Source organism: Gasterosteus aculeatus, chromosome 21, assembly GCF_964276395.1.
Source record: "Gasterosteus aculeatus chromosome 21, fGasAcu3.hap1.1, whole genome shotgun sequence".
NCBI lineage: Eukaryota > Metazoa > Chordata > Actinopteri > Perciformes > Gasterosteidae > Gasterosteus > Gasterosteus aculeatus.
The window spans coordinates 4807617-4828097 of record NC_135708.1 but is presented as its reverse complement, the minus strand read 5'-3'; the positions used below and the strand labels follow the sequence as shown (position 1 = coordinate 4828097).

General features: G+C 43.2%; 2 long non-coding RNA genes across 2 annotated transcripts; one reads left to right on the top strand and one right to left on the bottom strand.

Moving 5' to 3' along the window:
- The first annotated feature begins 5174 nt into the window (after positions 1-5174).
- Positions 5175-6321, top strand: LOC144390380 (uncharacterized). The gene is made up of 2 exons (XR_013454415.1): positions 5175-5429; positions 6014-6321. It is a non-coding gene; the product is annotated as an uncharacterized LOC144390380 (long non-coding RNA).
- Positions 6322-6863: 542 nt separating this feature from the next.
- Positions 6864-8387, bottom strand: LOC120812924 (uncharacterized). Its single transcript, XR_005710765.2, has 2 exons — positions 8121-8387; positions 6864-7923 (listed from the first exon to the last, which is right to left on the bottom strand). It is a non-coding gene; the product is annotated as an uncharacterized LOC120812924 (long non-coding RNA).
- Between the last annotated feature and the right edge of the window lie 12094 nt (positions 8388-20481).

Below are 20481 nucleotides of genomic sequence, written 5' to 3'. Positions count from 1 at the left end.
TATCACATGCAGAGCGGAGAGTGCGGGTCGGGGTGTCGGGTTGGACCAGGTCCTGGATGTAAGCTGGACCCCATCGATTCACAGCACGGTACGTGAGCACCATGTTTAGAGGACTTAGTTAGGTTAAAGAGCAGTGGAGCTGCTGCATTGTGGATGAGCTGCAGAGGTGGAATGGTGGTAGCAGGAGACCTGCAGGAGAGAGTTACAGTAGTCAGACTGACGACGCTGAATTAGACAGACTAGACTAGATTAGACTGGCAGAGCTCACACATTATTATCTTCATCAGGACAAACACACAAAGCTCATTCACCTCAACACTTAAACTCTCATGGGACACGTTGTGTTGTTGTCTTGAGACAACGTGTCAAGAGACGTCATTTTAAATTCTCATCCTATAAATGTCGTGTTTCTTTTAAGCGCTTTCCTTTGGCAGGAGGCAGCGGTCCATCAGGACGTTATTTATGTTAAATCACTATATAGGCTACTAAAACTCAGCATGCAGAATGACAACATGAGATGTGTATCATATATCGCTACGTTTAGCCGCTAGCAAGACACCTCGTTAGCAATGTTAATAAGCTTGTTATAGCACGCTCGTACATTGATGCTAGTATTAAGGGCTCTCGCGATGGCTTCTTTGTAATGTTACTGTGAGCTACAGAGATGACACTTCTTCACTAAACCTTGGAGTGAGATGTTGTCAGGGATGAAGCTGCAGCCGACAGCAGAAACATGAACATGCAAAACAACCTACAATCTCACTCATGTGGGCCTTTATGATCATGAGGTCAGAATGCACACAATTGTACCAAATACACACCTGATGCAATAGGCTACAAGCGACTAGATCTCCACTCTTTGCTGTCCTGCTCCTAAATGGTGGAAGGAGGTCTCTGAAGACATCAGGACCACAGAGAGCCTTCACATCTTCAGACTAAAGACACAATTCTTCAGACTCTACCTCCACTAACACACTAACTAACTGTAGCACTTACATTGGACTTATAATGGTTCTTATCTACAGCAAGTTGTAAAGCGGCTTATTTGATGAAATTGCACTTTGTTGTTTCTTGTTCTTCTGGGTTTGTGTCCTCATGGTTGAAACGCTCTTATTGTAAGTGGCTTTGGATAAAAGCGTCAGCTAAATGACATGTAATGATTTAAAAGATGAACATTAGCACTCATCTTCCAGCAGATGGAGCTGTGCTGTTTCTCCTCTTCATCTCCTTCAGAGTCCAGAAGTCAGTAAAACAGACCAGTATCACATGACATGTATCATGGTCAAATATGTTAGAACATAATGATCACTTTTAGCATAAGATTGTCTATATTGAAGCTCGACGTGTGAAAAGCAGAATGACCCAACGTTTCCATTTGCAGCGGAGTCTAAAGAAAGGAGGGCGAGTCAACTTGCTCTCACACAAACGCTGGAACAAAGGAACTGTCTGTTACTTCATCTCAACCTTCATATCTCACTTCGCAATTTGTCATACTGGCCACTGGAGACGACCTTCATGTGTGTGTATAAACGCTCAGCGCTGCTCGGAGACGCGTCTCCACAGAGCTCTGTAATACGTGCGCGTGTATTTGACCTCCTGCTAGCAAGAAATCAATTGACTTTTACAACTTTGATCATTCAGCAAGACTTTGTTTTTATTAGATAACCATAGAAATAAATGATTCTCTTCTCCCGAACTAGTTACAATGAAATATTCCACAAGAGTGTTGCTCGGTGTACCGGTACTAGAAATACTAGCGACGTGTCGGTCGCCAACGAACCGGCTCTGAGAGCGACTCTTTGACGCGAACGACGGGAGCCGCTTTGTTTCTCTCTCTCTCTCAAGCCGCATTTGATTGGTCAATATGTGTGGGGCGTGTCTCTCTCAAGCCGCATTGGTCAATATGTGTGGGGGCGTGTCTGCGCTGAGCACAGGGCAGAGGGGCGGGACTTACACACAGCAGCAGCGAACAGGAGGGAGGAGTCAGGAGAGAAACAGAGCGGTAAAAAAAAGTTACGAAAGTGAGTGTCAACAGGAAACGCAGCAAAATCTGGACACATGTCAATGACATTGATCCATCTAATGCAGAATGTAGAGTCTGCAAGACTAAAATCTCTATCTTCTCCAAAACAGGGCAGATAATTTCAGAGAGAAGAAACAGGATCAGCCCCTCAAAGCGGAGCCACTTGGTCTCAATGTAAATCTTCCCTGAAGGACAAAACTCTGTATGTTGTTTCACTTTAAATTTTTTAAGTATTAAAAAGTTTAAAATAATTAAAAGTTAGTTAAGTTCATTTTTAAATAGTTAAACGTTTGTTTTTGCACTAGTTTATTTTTTTATCACTCTGTAGAGTGAATAAATAAAAGTGTATTTATATAAAAACATTTGACAGCGTTTTTTTTACATTAGTAAATCATATTGCGCATAATTTTACATTATTGTTGGTGATAAATTAATTTAAGCACCAAAAAAATCAGAGGAGCCATTTGGGAGCCGAAAGAGCCGGTTCTCTAAAAAGAGGCGTAATTCCCATCACTACCGGGTAAAAGAGGACGTCTGCTTTGTCTCAGACTTCTGGCCCTGATCTGCTTAGAGGGCGTGGCATCACGTGAGGGGCGTGTCCTCAACTGTGTTGCTTTCAGGAAACGTCGTCACTGTGAGAACTATGAATCCACACTTTCTATCCACCATGTTCACATTTCAACTTTGATAAACACGACCTTTTTAAACAGATGTGAGGAAAGAGAAGAACGTTTAATCTCACAGAACCAAAACACGTGATGGTGGGCTCGACATGTGGACGTAAAACCGGACCAGAACCGGTACCGGAAACCATTATTTAGGGTATATATCATGATAAAATACATCAACGCATTATCTTTTTTTTATTCGGCAGAGTCCTGACTACAATAAGCTGGAATCCACATTAAAATACTCCAAACACACCTTTAGCTGGTGGGGAAGAGTCACATATGACGTGCAGGTTTGTCCACAACCTTTGGACCGAGTGGGACATTTTGTCGGTGCTTGAAGCTCGCGGACGTTGGAGCCAAAGAACAGCAGCGAATCGGTGGATTATGAATCATTGAGTGAGACAAAGCCTGCAGAGTTACTGTGAAAAACACAGCGAGCCAGCAAAGACACACACACACACACACACACACACACACACACACACACACACACACACACACACACACACACACACACACACACACACGTCTTACCTCTGCCGCTTCTCACGGGAATTATGGATTTAATCTGCTGTTTCTGCAGTGAGGAAAGTCCCCGAGCCGCTTCACCTCCTGCTTCAGGTGTGAGACGTGAAACCGCCCCTTTCTCATGACGCGCTCATGTGTGGACTTTTGTCCTCGTGGACTAATGGAACCATTTCTACCACACAAACAAGAACGGTCAAAGTCCAAATGATAAAGAGTGGAAGTTATGACTTGAGATATGCGCAGTAGTGATGGGAAGTTCGGATCATTTTACTGACTCGATTTTTTGAATCTCGTTCAGTAATAATGTGGTGGAAGATTTTGCACAGACAATCGTTAAGTAAGAATCAAAGGCTCTGAGTCAAGTATGTCTTTTCTCCGTTTATTTCCTTGCAAGGGAAAAAGGGTCACAACAGCTACGTGGTCAGTAGACTGTCAAGAACCTCCTTCTGCCCCCAACACATCGAGGCAGTTCTTATACCTAAGTTTAGATATCAGTGGCGTCAACAGAAACCGTTAACCATCTTGTTGTGTCTCTACAGCCAGGGTACTGGGAACATCTTATCCATGTAAGACACGTCAGCTCTTTGACCGTGTCCTTGCTCTCCCAACATGCTTGCAACAAGACATAACAAACACTTTTGTTCACACTGTAGAGAATGAACTCATTCTCTACAGCTATGACGCTGGAAACATCTAATCCAAGTGGGAGACATCAGTTCTTATGTCAGGGCCTTTGTGATCTAACCACTTGCAACTAATAAACTGGTTATACAAATGAAGCATTTAAAAGGGTCACATATCATTTCCCATTACATTCCACTCTTCTGATTACATAATAATCACAAACTATGCATCAATTTAGAATGACTACTCTAAAAATGTACCATCTGGTATTTACCCCATCAAATATCACAAACATGAACATCTGGACATCGCTCACAAAACTTTGCCTGCCACAGAACAAAAACTCCCTAAAAAAAACCTCCGAAATGGGAAAATAGGAAGAAATCTGTTAGGAGAAGAAGACTGGAAACCTTCTCACAGGATTTGAGCGTTACACCCCAGATGTCATGTGTACAGTATTGAAATAAAAAAGAAATGAAAACATGTTTAAATCACAATACCGGAACTTGATTCCCTTTCACACCTTGCACCACTCTTTAGGCAGCTGACTACGGAATCACAAAAAGATGCTGAGATACAATGAAACTGAAGCAAACAATAATATGAATAAAACTGTCGTGGCACAAACGACTACTGTGTCCATGTGGAGGGGTCCTGGCCGTGTTACAAAGTAACGCTTTACTGTAATTCCACTACTTTTAGCGGTAACAAGCATGTAACAAAGTATTTTTATAAATAAATTAACGGAGTTACAATTACTGAGATTGAAACGAGTTCGTTACTCGCGTTACTCTGTTTTGTGACGCGAAGCGGAGGGCCGGCGAATAGTAAGTAAACAGCTGCCTGTCAGCACTAAATAGTTGTGGCCACCAAACGTTGTGTGTCACAGAAAAGTTGCGTACGTGCACGTAAACCGCATCGCGTCGCTCATGATGAAAGAGCGCAGGATGCTGCATGTTGTGACTTTATGCTACATGTACAATCACTGTTATAGTCGTATCCTATACGTGGGTTATCTAAATGGATACAAATGCACGGAGACGAGGATGCAGTACAAGTTAGCCCAGTGAGCACAAGACGTAATTTCAACGTTGAAATATGGTTAAAATCGGGTTGAAATGAGGTCTGAACGTCTAAGACCTCATTTCAACGTCTTTTCAACCGGCTAAAAATGGGATGAAACATCAACGTGCCAGAAAACGTCAATTTGTTGACAAATGTGTCATGATGTAACGTAAGGTTGAAATATGGACGATATTAACGTTAAGATTTTCATAATAATTAATGAACTGGTCGGCGAAATTTGGACTACGCGAAGGTGTAATTTCAACGTATTTAATATTTCACTTAAAACGTCATAAATATGAAACTACGGACTGCGTGCTGTTAATAAGATGCGTTTAAGACATAATAATGCGGGCAGGTTCAAACATTACTTGTAAACACGTAACTCCGCTCACATCTGTAACGCGCATGCGCGAGTTCTTAGACGCCTGCAGAGCTCCGAGCGGACGAGGCGAAGTTACGGCAGCAGAGCGACATGAACGGGCTGATAGAACCACGACTACCGGCTCCACTGCTCTGTAAGTACGGGAGTGTTTGGATGAAGCACACATGGAACTATAACCGGGTGTTTTACTTGTGCTGCCCACCCGATACGGGAAAGACGGCCCTTTTTGTTAAGCTAGTTAGCGTTAGCGCAGGTAGTTTGCTAGTTAGCATGCTAGCGTGCAGCATGATGACCTGGACCAAAAGTAAACATCCCAGAATATTTTTCGTGTGTTTGGTGTTGCTAATGCGTTAGGTTGTTGCTATACCCATAAATATTATTGCATTTCACACTGAAGATACGTTTTTAAAGCAATGGGGGCTAAATACAGATTGCAAGGGTGAAGGGCTGAACTCAACAAGTTGTGCTCTGTAAACAAGAGGCCAACACATTGTAAGTTACTGCTGCTTAAAGCATGATACTGTGTAATATACCTGGACATGTTACTCCAGAAATACCATAAGTTGCAGATGAATTGTTATCTTGTTTATAATGTAATAAGTAAACCATCTATAAATGAGGGTTCTAACACACCTGCTGTTATTATTATTATTAGTTTATTACTGTCATCATAAACCCAAATGACCAACTTTGCCTTTGTGCTTTCCCTCCTCACAGGTTTCTGCGGGTGGTGGTTGCATCTGATGGAGGTTACGTCTGATGATGGTTGTCCCTGCACTGGTCCTGCCTTACCCCTGTCTTAGTAATCCACAATATTAGAATCATTTCTGTTGTAGGAATTGGATGTTCTGTACATCTGTAAGTTGTTCATACTCTACACACCTACTGCCTTGCTGTTTTCTCCTCAGGTTTCTCCCGGTTGAAGGTTTTTTACATTTTGGGGTTTAGGATGTTGCATGTTTACAGATTGCAAAGCTGAACAAAATAAAATGATTTGAATTGAATAAACATGTTGACCAGAGGAATCTGCAATTGAGGGGTGTTCTCTGCACTCTGACTCCCTTTACACAAAGAATCCTCAAGTGAGGATGAGGGAGACGCAGCTGATTTCAGGTATACTATCCCAACTCAAGTGACTCACAGCCACATCTTGTTACAGAATCTAAAAATGAAGTTCAAATAATTCAGAAAAATGGTCTACAAACACAGAATTGTTGTTGTTGAACACAGAACTGTTGTTTCTGCACTTTTAAATCCATAGTTCATTTCTCTGAAATATATATTTTACTTTTGTATTGTTTTTATTTAGGACAAAGTTTACCACCGATATTATAAATCACGTTGAAAACGGGTCTATACGTGAACGTCTTTTCAACGTCTACAAATAGACGTTGAAACAACTTTCACTTTTAAACCATTTTGCAACGTCTTTTCAACGTCGGGCCACAGACGTCTTTTAAACGTTGTTTCAACGGATAAATTGCTCGCTGGAAACTGGAAAAGTGACATACTTGTACATACATAGTCACAGTTGTCATGTTAGCCCTTAACAAGGACAAACACATTATTTTATTAATTTGTATTTATTATAAATATAACACTATACATATAACAACACTTTTCCTAATTAAAAACAATACAAAAATAAAATATATATTTCAGGGAAATAAACTATGGAATTAAAAGTGCAGAAAAAACATGGACAGGTTAGTTAGCCAGTGTGCATCTCTTCTACAAGGCCACCAGACATCCAGGCGACCTGAAATCGGACTAAGTATCTGTTTCTTTAAACCAAGCTAGTCTGCTAAACTTGTTGTTGATTCTAGTGTCTTAAGTTAATTTCATTGCTGATTTGCTTTAGTTTTTGTCGTCTCACGACCAGTTCTCTTTGTTTGAAGTTATCTTGGTTGCTAGTTTGCTCAAGCTCTTTCAGTCTTTTAGTGCCAGTTTGTGTTCTAGATTCTACTATTAAGTTAACTGCCAGTGTGCCCTCCTAACTCTGGGTTTGACCTGATCTAATTAGATCAGGTCAAATTGTAAGTGGCTTTGGATAAAAGCGTCTGCTAAATGACATGTGATGTGATGTGATGTCTCAAGTCGAAGTGTCCCTGAGCAAGACACATAACCCCTCATTGCTCCCCGGGCCAAATGTAAAAAAGAAAGTGTAACGTAAGTGGCTTTGGATAAAAGCGTCTGCTAAATGACCTGTAATGTAACAGTGGAGGTTTTTACACGGTAACACTTTAATTGGTTTCCTTCCTTTTAGGCAGCAATTACTGTCAGTTCATTTCTATGAAACACAACTTGCAAAGACTTCAGGACAACCATGTCTGAGCAGTACTTGCTTATGCAGTGATGTCGGTTTAACTTAAAGGGAGGAAACCAGTGATCAATAAGTAACTTCACTTTAACCAAAGTCTGCATGAGAGTAGAAAACGCAAGTCATTTCTGAGAAAGTCACTAGTGTGAGTTCACGGGGTCACTGACCTGTGGTGTGCGCTGTACATCACATGCTCTTGGAAAGAGGAGGGAATTGTGTCTTTCCTCTCAGGTAGCAAAGGCCAGATCAGCGTCTCTTTTAAGCCCCTTCGTAACTGTTTAACCCGTCTTGAGCTTCTTCCAAGTTCCTGCAAATCATTTGCATTACGAAAAGGAAAGCCGCCTTACTAATCTTTAACTACTTAACTAGCGCGAAACAATCAACTCACCAACATCTGTGTGCAGCACAAAAAAGACACAATGTGAACATTGTGAGTGTGAACTTCAACGCTCATTTGTCTGTCTGGTTGAACTGATCTGTTAAAGTACAGATGAGAATACTCACTGCGTGGAGCATCAGCTTGTCCAGCAGCATCTTCTGTTCTCACATGTGACTTGAGGCAAATCCCAAGACAGTGACAACTCATTAGTATTGTTCTTTCCTTCAGATGACAATTCTTCTGTACCCTCCAGCTAATAAGGACCATTAGAATAGATTGTCTCATTTCTCAAGATTTGCATTATATTCAGAATCTATACAATAAATTGCGATAGAACAACTTGTCAATGACCTACAATTACACGGCTGACAACAGCCTGAGATCTTAAACCACATGTAAAATAATCTCATTTCTCGTCACATCCTCAAAAAACACATTTTACTTAATTATCAGTCACTATAATTACATGCTTTAAATATTGCTTCAGCACGCTGGTTTAAATGAGTAAACAGTGTGATTTTAGTGTTATATATCTGACATCAGGTATTACTTGCGCCAAATCGGTATCATTCCAATCTTTCTGTAAAAATGTACCACTTTGACTGTCTTGCGGATATCGAGGTCAGCACAGTCCTTGATATTTTCATCATGACTTCTTCTGGGCTTCCACCAAAGAGCACATGCAGAACAGCTGGGCTGAGTCCTCCAAGGCCCGGCCCATCATGGAGGAATGAATGAGCAATCATTCAGCCAGCACCAACAAAGAAGTCACTCTCCAAAAGGCACCGCGAGGTGGAGGAATCAGAGGATCTTGTTCACCCTCAGAAAGAAGAGCTCCTCCTGGTGCTTAAATGAGAAGAGAAAAGGAGCATCGAAAAGGGCAGAATGATTCAGTTGATTCAGCACCTGTTTGGGCATCTACATGCCACCTTGCATGATTCAGTCATATGATTGTAGCCAAGTGCATGCAGGGAACGATAAGCACGCCATTCATCACTAATGATGTTTGATCCTATCCTGACATGATGTGCATTCAGTGGCACAAGGTCCTCTTCTTTCTACAAGGCGCAGCACCGGCTTCGCTCTCTTGCTCCTCTGCTGCTGCACACCAAGCACGCCGAAGACTCATTTCCGTCTTCTCCATGCCACCCATTCTTCCTCTCCCACACTGTTAAAAAACAATGGAAAGAAACATAAATAGCTCATGTGGTGTATTGACCAACTACATGATGACCTATGATGAACTAAATGTAAGAAATCAATGTATTTTTACTTTTTGCAGTGCGATCATATACAAATTGCATGATAACGACAAAGGTTTTCTTTTTCATATATGAAAAACCATATGAGAATACTTATACATGCAGACTGAAAGTAGACTGAGAGCGAAAGCTTTATGGTACAAGAAACCAAAAACATTCATTTTAACGAAAAGGTCTGCAGACCTTCCTTAGTTTTGTGCCCATCTTGGAGAGGGTTGCAGCAATATCGTCCTCCACCATATCAACCTGTCTGAGACGAAGGCCCTGTGCAAATCTATAGAATACGTCACACACACATCATCCTTCTAAACTCACTTATTTGTCCTCTTCCTTCTCTTTCCGCTTCTTTTCCCGCTACTGAGCTTTTACTTTGAAGGCAGACAGTAAAACCGAAGAATCCGGTTTAAGGTAGCGGGCGGCTGACAGCTTACACCTGCTTACACACACACATACACACCCACACACCGACACACACACACACACACACACACAGACAAGACCGGGGGTCGTTGACGATGACGGTGAGGGAGATCATTCCTGAAGTAGCCGTGTCGCATTTGCAGGTCAGACACCGCCATGTTGTACAATGACCGAGCTGTTCTGGAGAACTACCACGTCAGTGCTGCATATCTCCTTCTACAGCACAGTGATGACATGAACATTCTGTGTAATCTCTCCAAAGACGAGTGGAGGTAAGAGAAGAGCGCTGCAGCTGAAGGGACGTCCTTTTTTACCGCTGTTTCCATTCAATGACTTCAAATAATAATTCACTGTACAATACAACCCCCAGATTACAGTGCAAGTCATTGCTTCTAAAATACTGCCTCCTACTGGTGCTTAGAGGGAGCTACAGCTGATGATACCAGGGAGAAACACGTCACCTTATTTTACAGTCAAGCAGAATCAAATGACTCATTTTAGGGACAAGTTGAGTAGTTTGGGGCAGAGTTGCATCGATCTGGCACTGCATTGCTGCAGAAATATAGAAGTGACAGCAACAGGATGAAAGCATCTCAGTCTCCTCTGATTAAACTTTCCCCAAGCTTCATCTAAGATTCCTTCTGTAGGGAGCATGAATGTTTTACTGCCTGCCCTCTTTCAGAGAGCTTCGGGCTCTGGTGGTGGAGATGGTGTTGGCCACAGACATGTCCTGCCACTTCCAGCAGATCAACGGGATGAAAAGCCACCTGCAGCAACATGAGGCGTGAGTGTTTCACGTCTGGGTCCGTCCCGCCTCATGCTGCCAGTCACTCCAGTCCTTCACAATGCTGAAACTATCAAACCATGATTGTTTCTGCTTTACAACCCTTCACGCGCCGCGTCCACTAACTGGACTGGACTTGCAGGCCCGACAAAGCAAAGGCCTCGTCCCTGCTACTGCACACTGCTGACATCAGCCACCCTGCCAAACGCTGGGACCTCCATCATCGCTGGACCACATCCCTTCTGGAGGAGTTCTTTAGACAGGTGACCGCTTTGAATCAATGAGCGGCCTTTTCATTTATGCAGTACTCCACATGGCTCTGCACTAGTGACGAATAAGAAGACAAAGTTTGGACCTAGTTTGTTTTCAGAGGTAAAATAAGCAGACGAGTACTCTGGGTGTAACATCAGATAAACCAGCGCTGCCGCTCGCAGCTCACCGCCTGCTAACAATAGTTGATTGTATACATTCATTAGAATAAGGTTTAGTCTTTGTACATGTGAATTAGTAATGAGGTAGTAGAAGACGCTCAGCACCTTCTGGTGGACTTGTCCTCCAGTAGCAGGCAGTCAGTGGTTGTTCATGTGAGACAATGACTTAGGAGGAAGGCGTGTAGGGAGGGGAGGAGATGAACTGTGGCTGAAAACATGTCGACAGTCCGAATACACTCAGCGAGGAAACATTACAACAACAGGATGATTGTACATGTAGTCTGAAGTGCTGAAGCAGCCATGTGGGTCCAGATAAGATCATTGGTCACACTGAGACCATCTTAAGTACAAAAGGAAGAGATACTAACTAATAACGCTGCGGAAGTGCTACTGAAGTAACATGTACTACATGTAAAGGCAAATCCACATTCTATGTACTAATGACACAGGAATGAGAAATGAGCAAACAGATGGTGACGTGTTGTGTTGGTGAGCCTTGATGGCAGCACCTTGTAACGCTGCTTTGTCTACTCGTTTTTAGGGGGATAAAGAAGCGGAGCTGGGTCTACCGTTCTCTCCTCTCTGTGACCGCAAACCCACCACGGTGGCACAGTCTCAGATTGGTAATAGAATAAGAATCATTTACACCACAAAGCTGCTTGTTTGTTTATCTGCTATCTAATGAACAGTCTGCTCCAGTGTACCTCTGTTATGGAAACCGTTGTCTCAGTATATCGATTCATTTGGGAGAAAAGTTCAGATGTTTATACGCTGGACCAACATTCGTATCTAGTTGTTGTGCGTGTGGAAGTAGCATGAAAACTAAGTGATTATTTAGTTACTATCAAATAGTAAAAACATGTCGACACAAATTAGAATCAACAAGGTGAAGTGAATCTGTTAAGTGGGCGTGTCTTCCGTATCCGGCAGGATTCATTGACTTCATGGTGGAACCAACATTTACAGTGCTGACAGAAATGATGGAGAAAACTGTGACTCCGCTTGTTGAGGAGGCATCGCCATCTGGAACGGCTGCCTTCAGACGCTGGAGGTGACAAACAGAAGATTACAAACACTTATTTTAGATGATCCTGTGGTGTAGATCAGCCGTCCCCAACCTGCTCCCGTCTTCCCCTCACGGACCATCGGCTGACATCCTCATCTCATCAGATCGCTACTACCAAGACAGGAAGTCACAGATAGAAACTAAAACAGACCTTCAAAAGGCCCAATTTCAATTGTTTCCATGTGTCCATTCTGGGCCACCGTAGGAACATGACCACCCCTCCGTAGATAGTTTTAACACTATTAAAAACCAGCATATAGCAATAATCTATTAAATTTCCATCAACAGATCCCCGATACGCTACACACTGTTTATTTAAGGAAACTAGTACTTTAATACACTATAACCTTAAGCATGAACAGCACGGCTGCATTATCATCTAAACACGCTAGGAAACAATATTTACATTTACATTTACATGTCAACACGTTGATGCTTTTACTTTGAAGGGTAACGTTGACGGCGTGGCTTTGTCCAATAAGAGGCACCAGCTTTCTACCTCAACACGTCTGACAGGATGTGTGTTTGTGTGCACATGTCTACACTGTCCACAGTGACCACAGTGTCAGTGGCAGTGATGGAAAGAGGTCCAGTGTGAAGAGTACAGGCTCAGAGGGCAGCTGCTCTCTGACCACGGTGGACTTCAAGGGCATCAAGGTCACATGGAACAAGGAGATTCACCACAACAGGGAGACGTGGAAGAACCAGGCAACCAAAGGTGCCCATACTTACCACCTGGTATCATCTGTCACTCTCTACAGGGCTCCTTCCAGTCCGGGGGGCCACATTATCAAACACACATCTGAGAAGCAGCTAAGCGTATTAGCTGTGAGAAGACATTGTAGCACTGCTTACTTTATCATGTCCTTATTTAATACACGCATGTCCATGGACTAATTACCTTCTGACAAATACAGGTACAGTCTGGGTTTTACTTCCTTCTGATAATCATGTGAATCAGCCTGTGAGCAGCAGCAGCTTCATCCTAACGTCTTCTGAGTGCTGCAGTGATGTCAAATGAAGCAACATCATAGAGAATATTGCTTTTGTTAATGCGTGTTGGTGTTCTGGAAGACCTGGAGGAAAAGGTCCAGAAGGAGGCAGGGGAGAGTGACCGGCAAGAGAAGGACACAGCAGAGGAGACACAGCCAAAGAGACACAATTCAGGACAGGAGATGAAGACAGAGGTGGAGGGTCAGGTGGTGTTGGAGAGCAGGGTGCAGCAGGAGGTACAAACGCCCAAAGAGGAGGAAGGAGGAAATAATCCAGGTGGACCTTCAGCATCAGGCCCAAAGAACACAGAGGCAAAGCCTGAGGAGCAGACTGAGAAGCAGCCGTGCCACAGTGGTCAGCATCCCCACAGTGTACTTAGTAGTACTGTGCTCAGGTACACTAAAACTAGTAGGACTATACTTTGACTCATTTTCATAGTACGTATTTGTTCATTCAGGAAATTAGTAAAAAATACTGTAAAAAGGTATCAAACTAATTTGTAGTTCAATATTCAAGATTTACACACAAATGTGGTGAATAAAAGTGTAACAATCTTATTTGTTATCAAATTATCACACATTATTAAAGTTAAAAAGCAACGGCACCTGTTGACATCTGGCAGGTTCCTGTTTATCAGCAGGTAGAAACATTAAATTATTCAAATTAATAGTATTTAACAAATAATAACGGGGCACCACCCTGGGATCAGGGGCCAATAACCAGACTATAAATGAGTTGTCTCACTGTTGGTGTTCACCCAATGTGTCAATAGTCAAAGTTCTGTTTGAAGGTTTGAATTCGAGCACCAGATCGTCATCAGAACAGTGCAATTTAATTCAAGCCACATCCTGATAAAAGATGATTATTATATCAGGGGGATGAAGGACTGCTGGAGAAGAGCTTCTACTTCATTCCTGCTCCACTAGTGATGGACAAATAGATGCTCTGCAGAGACCTTTATAGTTATCACAGAAAATCTAAACTGATGAACCATTTCAACTATAGCACAGAGTTCTCTCGCCAGCCCTTCATCCACCTGAAGGAATCTTACCCCAGAACCCATTAACCACCTTAATTAGACCAGAGACCTGGACGGTCCCACATCGGATTCCCACCGGCAGAGACTGTGTCTCGTAGAAGAGTTTATTGATATCCATAATAACCGCTTGTCCCAAAAGCATGAAAGATATATAAAAAGACACCTATGAAGTGATTAGGAACATTTTATTAATCTAGTGTTATGCTTTTCTCCATCGACGTTGATTCTCTCTACACCAACGTAGAGACCCAACTGGGTCTGAAAGCGATAAGGGACATTATGAAATATCCTAATCCCACTGGGCCGGATGAGGGCCTCCTCACCCGTTCTACCAGAGAGGACTTTGTGTGGGTTTGTAGTTTCCTGCCTCTTGTGTCCCTGGGTTAGCTTCACTTCCTGCCCTGCGATTGTCCGCCGTGTCCCTGATTGTGTCCACCTCTATTTCCACCTGTGTCCAATCACCTGCGCATTCCCTGTGTGTTTAAAGCACGTGTGTCTCTTGTCGTTACGTTCAATGTGTTTTGTATGTCGGCCTCGTAGTGCGTGCACGTCTTTTGATTGGATTACCAATATTGAGAGGCGGGTCCTATATGAGCAGGTCCATGCAGAACCTCAGAACTAGAAAACTGAATTAATTTGTGTACTACTATTAAATCTTAATTCCAATGAACAGCTTAGTAGTCTACTAAGCTGTTTTTCTAACCCACAATGGCAGAAGGAGGAGAAGATACCGATTTGATACCGAGAGGTCGCCCGAGGCCGACGCTACAAAGCCCGTCACAGGCGGGAAAGGGGTTCGTTCGCCACTTTCTTCGTTCCAACTACGAGCGCCATCAACGGCTCACAGGCCCCGAGAAGCTCTGCAAACTGGACTGCTGGGAATGCCTGTTATTTGCCAGTGATGGAGTTGGTGTTTGGAGCCACACTGGCTTTGCTAACTTGAGTTGTCTAACCAAGGCAGCAACCAGACACCAAAGTACGGCTGGACACTTACAAGCAACGGCGCTTTTCAAAACCTTTAGGGACACCCGAGTGGATGTACAGCTCAACGAACCAGCGCGCAGGGCAACGGAGCTGCACCATGAAGAGGTGAAGAAAAATAGGGAAATATTGAAAAGACTCGTTGATCGTGACGTTCATTTAGGGGACACGATGAAAGTGTGACTCCACAAACAAAGGGAACTACGTGGAGCTTCTTTCTTTCATTTCTGAAAGCAACACAGATTTACGATAGCACCTGTCCACTAAGCAAGTCTTCATTGGGACGTCAGGCAAAATACAAAATGACCTAATTCATGCTATTGCTGAAGTGATGGGAGAAGAGATCAGAATGGGGATTAAAAAGCTCCCTTTGTTGCTGTTATGGAGGACCAGACAACAGATGTGAGAAATGCAGCACAGCTCCCACTCGTCCTGCGTTATGTGACGGACACAGGAGTCAAGGAGCGATTCATCCCATTTCAAGATGTGACAAGCGGCCAGCGGGCTGATGACATTGCCGCTCTTATTTTCCGTTTCTTGGAGGGAAATGAATGTAGTGTGGATAAAGTTGTGGCAGTGTTTTGATGGCGCAGCAGTCGTGGCATCTGGCCTCAATGGGGTGCAGGCTAAAGTTAAGGAGAGGGCACCGATGGCCTTATTCATTCACTGCTATGCACATCGATTCCATTTAGTACTGACTCAAGGAGCCTCAGAGCTTAAAGAAGGTCTTCTTGGCCAACCTCAACGGCCTTGCAGCATTTCTCTCACGATCCCCTAAGCGCACACAGCTGCTGGATGACATCTGCAAGCGCCGTCTTCCTAAGGCTGCACCAACGAGGTGGCAATGTACATCTAGACTGGTCAATGCCGTCTTTGAAAAGAGGGCTGCCCTAAAGGAGCCCTTTACCCACTTACTGGAACACCATGACGACCACGACGGGGACGGGTCCTCGGGGTGCAGGGGGTACAGCGTGAGTGCTGCGAAGCGCAAGGTTGGAGGTTTGAGTCCCGGCTGCCCCGTGTCTCAAGGCAAAGTGTCCCTGAGCAAGACACCTGACCCCTCATTGCTCCCCGGGCCAAATGTAAAAAAAATAGTGTAACGTAAGTCGCTTTGGATAAAAGCGTCTGCTAAATGACCTGTAATGTAAATACTGTGCTTATGGCTGATGGATTTAACGTCTGGATGAGTTTGAGTTTTGTTCCTTGCTTGAAACATTCAATGGGATTTTTCATTATTCGGATGTGCTTTTTGGAATCAAACAAACTGTGGATGTACAATTCTGCCCGACAAGGTGACGGAGTTTTGTGACACGATTGAGCGAGAGAGGCGCAGGTTCAGTCCGATCTACGATGACACAGCGTCTCCAGTTCACCCAGCACAAGGAGACCGCACGTACCGCCAACAACTCCACAGCAATATTCTGGACAACATTCTTATACGAAACCGGTTTCAAGACCACGAAAAATGAATGTTCCTCTCCCTCCTGGACCCCCAGCACTTCCAGACCTACCGGAAGAAATCCCCGCAAACGGCCTTCTCCAGCTTAACAGGGAGACACGGAACACTGTTCGACCTGTCCAAGCTAAAAACAGAACTGACTGTAATGTGCGCTGTTACTCATTTTGAAGGGAAAAGTCCGTCTGATCTTGATTTCCTTAAGCAGAAACATCTGAATAAGGACACGGGGCGACTTCACACACTGGCATGTGTGACAGTGACTATCTGTGTCCACGGCTTCTGTCGAGCGCTCATTCTCCGCCTCAAAGCAAATCAAACCGTATTCCAGAAATGCTACTGGACAGACTGGGCTTTCAGCATCAGCCTCCATGTCAAGAGAAAAGGACTTATTGGTGGAACTAAACGCACTGATAGAGTCATTGAAGTCTTCTTGAGGAAAGAAAGGAGGATGGATTTTGTGTTCAAATACTCAGTCTTTGGTGAGTAGGCATACAATGCATTTTATTTTTTATTAAATGTGTATGTATGTTTTATTTCGTTCATATTAAATAGCCTATATATTAACAACATAAAATAGCAAATAGCCTACGTTGCAAATGATTTATTTTCTTTCTTTTATTTCCAGTGAATAGTTGTGTGTCTTTATCATCACGGTGAAACTGCTTTGGGTGCGACTATTTATTTATATTTGGACTTAAAGCTCAAAGTTTGTGGACCAGAAATGGATAGAAGAAGAATATTAATATAACTCGACTATGTTCTTGCCTATTAGTTGAACTGTACTGTATTGTACTCTTCCCCTGCAATTCTCTGAATACAAATGTCAATTTCAAGGTGACGCAACGCCTGTTTATACTGCGTTTCTGTCTAAATGTACAGTGTCTAGAGCCATGGCATCATAATGATGGTAATAAGAGGTGGATTCATTCGGTGGGACTGTGTAGGACCTCACTGAAGGCCCACGGCACGCCACTGATATATATATATATATATGGATGTGACCCATGAGCTGATACCAATGAATAGTTATGAGGATGTACGTACTGTGTCTTTGGGCTTGTTTTTATCTTCTTATTCTGAAAGAGTTGAGATCATTATTTTCTCCAGCAACATCTCATTGGATGATGATGCATCCATGACGCCTTCTGCCAGCAGACGCATTAAAATGAGCCTATGAATTACACTCACGCATTTACTTTGTCTGCGATGCTTTGCCAGGCGTGTGGTCCTTGCAGGGGGGTTGTGCCATGATTACTCAACTCACATCGTTTTCTACAGCACAAAAACACAAATTGGCCTCAGAAGGCTTCACAGTCTGTACACATGCGACATCCTCTGTCCTGAAACTCTCACATCGGCTCAGGAAAGATGAAAAAGCATCAATAAAGGGAAGAAACCTTTAGAGCACATATGTCAAAGTCTCCCGCCGGATGACTTATTGTGAGAATCACAGAACGTCCTCACGCATGCGCAGCCACTTCTGCTCCTTTTATATTGAACGTCAGCGCCACCCCTCCATATGATTTTAATGGTCCGGCCCGCGTTCCATCCAAGTGGGCCGAACCTGAAATGAGTTTTACACCCCTGCTTTAGAGAGACAGACGAAGTCCCTCTGCGATAGAGAAGAGTCCATCTGTCTCTCCCCAGAGATGCTTGTGCCCCTCTGCAGGAGAACAGAACTTCCATTTCTCCGTCCCAGCAGGGCCTCAGCCTGACCGCCCTCTGATGCATTACACCAAGAGACCAGCTACTCCGGATGGTCAGGTCAAAGGTCAATGAGATGCAGCCCATCGTTCTGCTGACGTCCCTCTGCTTTTTTCCCTTTTGGGGACCTGCTACTCTTAAATGACTTCTCACATCATTTCCTTATGTGTTTTTGGTTTTATTATTTAAATGTACGTTGATGAAATGAACGTATAATACTGTACATATTATTCTGTATATAGTAGGCTTTCCTATTGTTTTTCCTATTCAGTAATATTCTCATTTTGTGTCACTGCTGAATCTTCTCTCCTGATATTGTCTGAAATCATCTTGTCTAAATAACTCATTACAATGTTAACATTGAGTATTTTGTGGTTATATGATAATCAAATGTTTACATCGGATCTCCATCAGTTTACTGTAAAGCTCCTGTAGTTGTACACAATGTGTCAGAAAACAGCTGGCTCTGCTAATTGTATTTAAGAACTTTGATGTGATTTATTATGTAGAGAGAGAATGTAGAATAGGAGATGATAACAAGAACTGTGCCAGTGGGCCTCCAGCAAAGTGCCTGTGACAGAGCCAGTGATGAGGTGGCGTGACAGGAAATCAGCTACGCTCATCAACGGCCTCACATGTGGATATCAGGACAGCATGAAGCCTGTAGAGCTAAACACACATATCTACCCACTACAGCTGTGGTCACACGTTTACATACACTTGTAAAGAACATGATGTCATGGCTCTCCTTGAGTTTCCCCTTATTCCTACAAGTCTGATTTTCCTCTGATAGAAGAATCTGTTCCAATCACTCTGTCACAACAACATTCATGAGGTTTGGTTCTTTTAGGACTTAATTATGGGTTAACAGAGAACATGACAGAATCTGCTGGGTCATAAATATACATACAGCAGTGATAATATTTGTCCTTTGGCCATTTTCACTTCTATTAGGAGCTTTTGGTGGCCGTCCACAAGCTTCTCGTTGGATCTTTGACCGCTCCTCTGGACAACAGAATTGGTGCTGTTCAGTTAAATGTGATGGCTCTCTGACATGGACTTGTTTCTTCAGCATTGTTCACATCCACCAGCACCAGATCCATTGGCAGCATAATACTACCACCACCGTGCTTGGCGGTGGACATGGGGGGTATTCCAGAAAGGAGGTTCAACAAACTCTGAGTCTATCCCTGAACTCCGAGTTGACTTACTCTGAGTATCCGCTTCCAGAACAGCTGATCTGCGTTAGTTCATTCATTTTTTGGTTTCGTCTGACCACAGAACTTTCCTCCAGAAGGTCTCATCTTGGTCCACGTGATCAGCAGCAAACTTCAGTCGAGCCTTAAGGTGCCGCTTTTGGAGCAAGAGCTTCCTTCCTGCACGGCAGCCTCTCCGTCCATGGAGATGCCAAACACGACTGTGGACATGGACACTGTGTTCCAGCAGCTTCTACTTCTTGGCAGATCTGCATTTTGGTGGTTCTCTGTTGACTCTTCCCCCTCCTGACCAATGTTCTCTCAGCAGCAGGTGATAGCTTGTGTTTTCTTCCTGATGGTGACAAAACAGCGTCGTGCACTTTATACTTACAAACTACTGTTTGCACTGTTGCTCTTGGGACCTGCAGCTGCTTTGAAATGGCTCCAAGTCACTTTCCAGACTTGTTCAAGTCGATGATTCGCTTTGTCAGATCCATGCTGAGCTCCTTTGACTTTCCCATTGTAGCGTTTGTGGGCGTTTGTATCCAATGAGCTCTATTTAAATGCCTCAGAGTCACCAGCTGTAGTCACTCATAAGCACTCACAAGAGGTTAAGAGGCCATGAAGCTCATTGCATTGACACAACGTTCTAAGGCACCAAAACTGCTAATTCATGTTGCTGTATGTATATTTTACACCCAGCAGATTTGATCACTTTTATTTATATATATATATTTCTGTCCAACACACACTTTCAATACTCCACTTTGTGAGGAGATAAACTCCAGCCTGTTATCAAATGTGTGCTTGTGCTTTGTGTCTTTTTGTTGGTGACTTAAGTGTGATATTTGGTGCAGAATGAAAGCTTCAAGTTGCACCTGAAGTAGCGAGCTCAGTAGTTTGTGTTGTTGTGAGACGGCTCTGCGTGAAGGTTAATAAGGTTAATAAAGCAACTTATTCATTACTCATTTCTTTATTTACTCACTTCCTTCTTCAACATGCGGCACCACCAATGTTTCCTCTGTGCTATTGACACAGCAATAGGGCTGTAGAATAAATACAGATATTATGGAGGAAATAGTACAAAAGTCAATAGTACAGCATCTTTAAAAAGGATCAGAGTATTTCATGTCAAAAGAAATAATACAGCG